Source organism: Impatiens glandulifera, chromosome 2, assembly GCF_907164915.1.
Source record: "Impatiens glandulifera chromosome 2, dImpGla2.1, whole genome shotgun sequence".
NCBI classification, from domain to species: Eukaryota; Viridiplantae; Streptophyta; class Magnoliopsida; order Ericales; family Balsaminaceae; genus Impatiens; species Impatiens glandulifera.
Window position 1 is genome coordinate 5,363,836 of NC_061863.1, and position 7,825 is coordinate 5,371,660.

General features: G+C 25.5%; 1 pseudogene; it reads left to right on the top strand.

Moving 5' to 3' along the window:
• Positions 1-690: 690 nt before the first annotated feature.
• On the top strand, positions 691-1,770 carry LOC124924214 (annotated as a pseudogene).
• Positions 1,771-7,825: the final 6,055 nt, after the last annotated feature.

The following is a 7,825-nucleotide window of genomic DNA, read 5'->3' on the forward strand; positions in this document are numbered from 1 at the left end:
GTGGACACTATTGACGCTAACAACAAAGTAGGATGATGAAACGCACTGCATAATCCATTCAATAAAAATCATAGGAAAAACATATACAACCAGAAAGTCCAGAATGGCTTCCCATCTAACTGAGTCGAAAGGTTTCTTGATATCTATTTTGAAAGCCACTCTCGGGGATATTTTCTTTTTCCCGTAGCCTTTTAAAAGGCTCTACATGAGAAGAATATTATAAGAGATTGTTCTACCGGGGATGAATGCAGATTGGTTAAGATTTATAATTTTTCCTATGACATTTTTAAATCGTTTAGAAATGATTTTTGAAATGATTTTATAAATCACATTGCAATAGGAAATTGGTCTGAAATCTTGTACTTTCTTGGGTACCGTAGTTTTAGGGATCAAGGTTAGGACCGTTGTATTCCATTGCTTTAGCATCTTCCTATTCTTGAAAAACTCCAGAACCCCATCAGTAACGTCTTTACCCACAACTGACCAATTGTCTTTAAAGAACTGTGCATTAAATCCATCAGGATCCGGATTTTTATTCCCATCAATACTAAACAAAGATTCTTTAACCTTAACCCTCGTAACCACCCTTATCATTGGTTTGAATATTTATAGGAGGTGAAAGAGTGATTTACAAGTTCTCATTTTTATAGAACATTTTTGAAAAGATCTACTTACTCATCGTGCTAAAAAATGAGCGTTTCTCGATTTTTCAAGTGCGTCACTGTCGGTGATGGAGCCGTCGGAAAAACTTGTATGCTGATTTCTTACATTAGCAAAACATTCCCAACTGTAAGTCTCTGTAATAAATTCTAAACGAAGAATCAATAATTCTAGATCTTCTTATCTAGTGAATCTAAGGTTATGGGATACCGCAAGTAAAATCTTTCCCTGATGATTTCATTATCTGTATATATATCCTAGTTATGAAATTGGTAACATTAATTATAGGTCAAGAGGATTACAATAGACTTAGACCTTTGAGTTATCGAGGAGCAGATGTTTTCATTCTTACATTTTCTCTTATTAGTAAGGCCAGTTATGAAAATGTTGCCAGGAATGTTTGAATGTTACTCCATCATTTTCTGTTTTTGACTTAAATGACAACGATTGATTTTGGATTTTATTGCAGTGGATTCCTGAAGTGAGGCATTATGAACCTAGTGTTCCTATCATTATTGTTGGGACAAAGCTTGATAAAATACTCATCATTTCTAACAATCTCTGTTCTATTTAAGGATCAATAATGGAAGATCATAGAATCTTGAGTTTTAGTTTAGATTTTCTCCCTGTTTATTTAGTCTAGGTCTCTCGTCGTACCTTGTTGTTTCAATCATTTTTATTTCGACAAAACTTTGTTAAGATGGATCTCTATTCATCAAGAAAATGATTCAGGATCTATATTTAGTCATATTTTTTTGGCAAGGAAAAGGGTGGAATTCCAACATCCTATGGTCTTAAGGCATCACGCATCATGTTGATCTCTAAGATTATGTTTAACTTTGCAGGTTTATCAATATCAATATGTTTCAGTAACCAATTTAAGTAAAGAAGTGATTGGAAGAAAAAAGAGGAGTCATCTTGACTGATTATTGGGATCTCTATAGGAGTAGTTATTGGAGTGTTGTTGGCTCTATTGACACTATTGTGTATCAGATATCACAGAAGACGGTCACAGATTGGTAATAGTAGTTCTCAAATGGCTGAATTGAAACACTTCCTCACAATAAACAACACATAGTTGATGAGAAGGATGCTTATGAATTCGTGTGAAGTAGAAATGGGCACCAAAAGACCTCTCATTCTCCAAATGGTTTGTTATTTTTTAAAACAACTCTATCTATTATTTTCATGTATCAAACATTTTGTAGTAGTGAATCCTTTTTAGTTTATTTGTACAGACTATTGGAAAGGATTTATGTATGGAATTGATAAAATTTTTCAATTATGTTGAAAGATGTTGTATGTTAAAATGTATGTATAAAAGACTCTTCTTGTTAAAGGAAACTAAATGATTTGGGTAGTAGCGATTGGTTATTATACCAATTGCTATAGGCATATAGAGATTGATTATCTACCAAATGCCGTTGCCAATTAAGGCAACAACAAGAAGACTTATGTCGATTGAGAGCGATTGGTTTATGACCAATCGCTATAGGCCTATAGTAATTAATTTTGAAATTAATAGCGATTGGTTTACCAATTGCTATAGAGTATTCTTTTAGCAGTGCTAGATGATTCTTACACTAATTCTGATTTATTTGTACACTAACATTAATTTTGAAATAATTTTAATTATTTATTCAAAATTTGCTCTCTCACAAATATGTATGACTTCAACATTATTTTCTAGCATTTATTTGCCACATACCATTATAAACTTATAAACATGATTATGAATCGATTGGGCATGACCTTCAGAAATATACTACAAATAAAATTTTCCTTTAAAATCATGTTTATGAAAAAAGTTTCGTAAATAATGCGTAAAATTGTTATATTTTTATAAAAAATCAATAATTTTGTAGACTGTGTTGTCAAAACGTTTTCTCACGTGTAACTAAGTATTCAACCAGAAAGAATATCTAAAAAAAAATAAAAAGAAAAATACCATTTCTTTCATAGTTTCAGACTGAGTAGATTAGGCTACTTGTACCAAAATAAAATTATTAAGTTAAAATATTAAATATATATTATAAATAATTATTTTTAAGCATGTGCGTGAGTTGTCATGTTTATTTACTATATGAATTTGATTATAAATATATCACATTTTAACAAATACATCTAAATAATCAAATTAACTCCATAAAAATGTTATGTTAATATATTAACAACCATCAATCACAACTTCTAACTAGCTGATCAATAAAAGCTGTATTTACTAAATTACATAAAGGAAGTGGTAAATATATTGCTAACCTATTTTTGAGGCTTATGCTAGTACTGTTCTAACATCAAATTTCCCCGAATCCAAGCCGTTTCTTTTTTAACCGAAGTTTTCAAGTTCCAAATTTAATAATCTTTATTTCATTCTTGGTTCGGAATGAATTTTTAGGTTGAAATAATTTGGATTATAAGCTCTTCTAGCCTTGGAAATTTTAGGTTGAAATTATTAGGGTTAGTTCCTCCAACCGCAGATTATTAATTGGAATATCAACTGGAGAAGTCACATCTATTGGTGTTCATCATTTCCAATTAATCTTGATTCAAATTCCTTTGATGATTGTAGGATCTGAATCTGTGTCCATTAACCTACAAATTCCGTAATTAATTATCCAAAGTGAAAATCCACACATTTGTATCAACCTTATTACAAAATGGACATTTTAATTCAAATTTAAATAAAAAGATTAAAAATAAATAAAGTGTTCAGATTAAATTGTACTCACCTTGGATTTAGAGGATATAATAATTTCAATGAAAATCAAACTTGAGACCTGAATAAATTTAAATATTAATAAATAAATAATAATAATAATAATAAATAATAATAAGATTTAATTTTATGGTAATTCAATATTCAAGATTTATAATAATTAGTTTATTATTATAAAATTATTAATTGCTGATTTTTTCTAATGACAAAGATTACAAGTAGTGTCATATAATCTTACCAATATAAATTACAAGATAATTTATAATTCATTCAATTTTAATAATTTATCATGAACTACAGATCTCATATTATCCATAAACTCAAAATTCATAACTCCAATTGCTACGAAAATACCGTTTAATTTTTTATCTTTAAATTCATCAAATTAAAATATGTACATATGATGATCTTGTTCAATTCACAATATATAAGCAAACACATTCAATTTGAGAATTTAAAAGAAATCATAATACAAAAGATAAAATAAATTGAAAATAAATCAACATAACACATTGTATCGCCCTAAATATTTCATCAATTAAAGTAATGGACGGATAAATTTAAAGCTTTCAATTTGAAAATAGAAAAACAAACCTCAAACATGTAATGAATAAAACTTATATTTGGTATTTCTCCCAAATTTTCGACTTATTAAAGCTGGTCCACGAGGATATGGAACTATGGTTGTCATGCGCATTAGAAATTGACATTTAATTCTTGATCTACAGACTAAGTTAAGAAATCTTTCAGAATCGTAAATTAGAAAAGTCGATGAAAGAGGATCGTGAACCATCGAAATATGTAACAAATGAAAACGTTTCCTTGGTTGGGATTGAATACCCACTAACACCACCATTAAAAGGAGAATAACTTTCCTATAGATAAACGAATAAAAAAACCAAACAATCTTTCAAATACGTGGATTTTAGACCGAATGAATCAATATGAAAGAAACAACGAGTTTAATAGAACAAATTGAGACGGTGAGACTTAATATTTTATCAAGGTTTATGTATTTCAATACAAAATTCTTATTTATATAGCACATAATATTTTTTTTTAGTACATCTTAACTTCACTTCCGGGCCACACATATTTGAAAACCAGTGTATTCAAAACACAACCAGCGCAGATGGAAGCTCTTTTTTTTTAAATTGAAAGAGAATATTTATTTTCATAATATGACTTTTTTTTTTTTTTTGAAAGGGACTACCGTAGTTAAATGAATAAATGTTATTAAATTTGTTAATATATACATAATTAAAATATATTTTAAAACATTATTTTATCTAAATTAATACCCAATATAATATTTAAAACACAAATAATTCTTTTAAGTAAATTTTAAAAAAAAAAATCCATACCAGGCCAGCTCGAGTTACAAAACTGGGTTCCAAACAAGTAATAATTTATCATAAGATACACATCCACATTAATTTTAATTTGTATGCGATTATAAATGAATATTAATACCTCAAAAGGTGAATATTTGTTATATTAATTAATATTTAAGTAGACTCCAGGGTACATCTTATAAAAATTCAACGATAATAATATTTATATGACAACAATGCAAGTAAGCCTGTCACACAAATGGAGCAGTATAATCGTTATTTTCAAAATTTTACGAGTTTTATAATCTTGTTTGTGTTTTTGTTATTATTTATATGGTTTGAACCTTTTATTTTTTTCTCTGTTATATGTGTATTATTGTACTTAAACAAATTCTCATCAATTTTCATTATAAATTAATCATTTAAAAAAATTAATATATCAGAACAAAGTTGGTGCCTATAAGATTATAAAAATAAACTTTTAAGGAAAAAATAATTAAATATTAAATAATATTTATAATATCCTAATTTTAAGATTCACAAATCTTCATTAAAGATTGAGTTATACGCATAAGTGATTAAGCACCTATTAATATAAACTTATCTTTTTGTTGGGGATAATACCTATTAATATAAACTTATATTTTTTGTTAGGGATAATGAATTGAATTTTTTATATTAAAAACTTAAAAACTTACTTTTTAAATGAACTAGATAGACATGTAGAATTAAAATTACTACACTTTTATAAAGGAAAATTAGATCATGCTAAATCAAAGATTATATTAGTAAACAATTACAAAATTATGACTTTCCTTTTAAGAAAGGGACTTTATAGTATTTGTAGTGAATATATATTATATATCTATTTCTTTTATCATCATCTATTATATTTATTGTAAATCTTAAAATGAATTTAAAAGTCAAATTTTAAATTCAATTTTATAGTTTATTTATATGATTATATCCCTTGGGTTATGAATTACTAGCATTTAAAATTTTATTATACTAATATTAATATATTATATCGTGTATATATATAGATACATATGATTTTTTATTACAAAAGTCAATCTATTTCAAGGAAAAGATTATTGAGAAACAAAAAATAAAAATAAAAGCTTTAGAAACACCAAAAATAAATATTTGACTTAAAAATTGGAAATGATATAAACATTAATGTACCACCTACTTAAATTCTTTAGTTACAAATTTTGCTAAGAGAGAAAATTAATAATATATCTTCATTTAGTGAAAGTTAATTGATTTAGAACACACATATTAAAGAAACAAACAATATGTGGATTATTTTGGAAGATTGTTGTATCCAAAATAAAAATTCAAAAGGACGTGATTTAAAAAAAATGTTTGATAAAATAATTTCTGGAAAATTATCAACTTTTTCATTTATTTGATCCATCTTTTATTTATTTTAAATTTATAATTTTATTAATTTCATTAGTCATTATCCAAATAATTTCAAATAGTTTGAGTGTGTAAAAATTTGAATTCATGAAAATGTAAATAAGAATTTTAAGTCTTCAAATATTTTTAAGTTATAAAAATAAATATAATGTATTTTTTAATTTTAATTATTAATTTATAAAAAAAATACTTATAATATTTATTTTAAGTATGTGCAGTTCATATTATTTAGTTGATTTTGAATATGTTAATATGAAAAAAATATTTAAGTCTCTAAAAATAATATCTATAAGACTTGAAACAATTTAAAAATAAAATAATTTTTAAATAGTGGCTCGAGTGAACTTTTGAAATTCAAAACAAATAATTTTAATATTTTCGACAACATTTAAGAAAAAAAGTTGTTGACAACTTATACGGTTATATATCATGTTATGAATCTTTAATTAAGTCATTTGTGTTTATAAAATATTATAAAATGAGAGTGTGGTATAGTAGAGGATAATGTATTTGAGAATAGATAATGATAATGATGAAATGAAGGAAAATAAAAACTTTAATCTAAAAAAACTAATAAAATGATGAAATTGTGAAGGAGCTCAAAACTCTCCTCAATCTATTAACAATTCATGTATCAATAAAATACATTATTTTACAGATAATTATAAGATTTTTATATCTTAATAATATATATTTTGAGTTAATAATGTTAATTTATTTTGTTAAATCATTATTTATAACGATTATACAAAATAATAATAATTTATTGTTAATTTGTATTTATTTTACTTATTTATATCTATAAAATGATCAAAACAAATAAATATTAAGAATACAATAAAGACATCCACATTTAACACCATAGATTTATAATTTTAAATATATCATGAACCAACAAATTTATTCTCATATGCACTAATTGTATGACATTGAAATAAATAATTAGTTCGGAAACACTATCATATTCATCGATTTTCAAAATAATTAAAATCCTGAATATTTTTAAATAAAACTAAATAAATAAATGAGCTAGATTTAAAAGATATATCTTTATTGTATTTGTTGTATTATAGTATTTAAAGATTATATTAATTTTATATTTTGCCTAAGAGGATTTAAAAAAAAACGATAAGCACGACATGAACGATAGAGATCGTTTTGTTAATGGATCTAACATTATGTTAGTCTATAAAAGCCTCCAAAAGCTATCTATATTATATATATAGGAATCTATGCAAAAAAAAATGAAGACGGAGAAAAAAAAAGGAAGACAGAAAGAAGAAGAAAAAAATGCACATTTGATTTTATAAAACACCGAAAAGTAGTATTTTTAAAATAAATATATATATATATATATATATATATATATATATATATATATATATATTTTGATAAAGACACATTTGATTTGATTTTTATTTTAAAGCTAACATTTTAATTTATTTATCAAATGTTCGTCGTACCTCACACTTTCAAATGTTCGTCATACCAACCACTAATTCTGACCTCACACTCGACAAATCACCCACCACCCGACATTCATCTCGTGACCTTAGATTTTCAAAAGCTCTCAAAACTAATCACTAATTCTGATCTCACACTTTCAGATGTCTATCATTTGTTTAAAAGTTGCGCCAACATATATTATAGTCAATAATACATTCTTCGAACTCTGGTCTTTAACATTAAA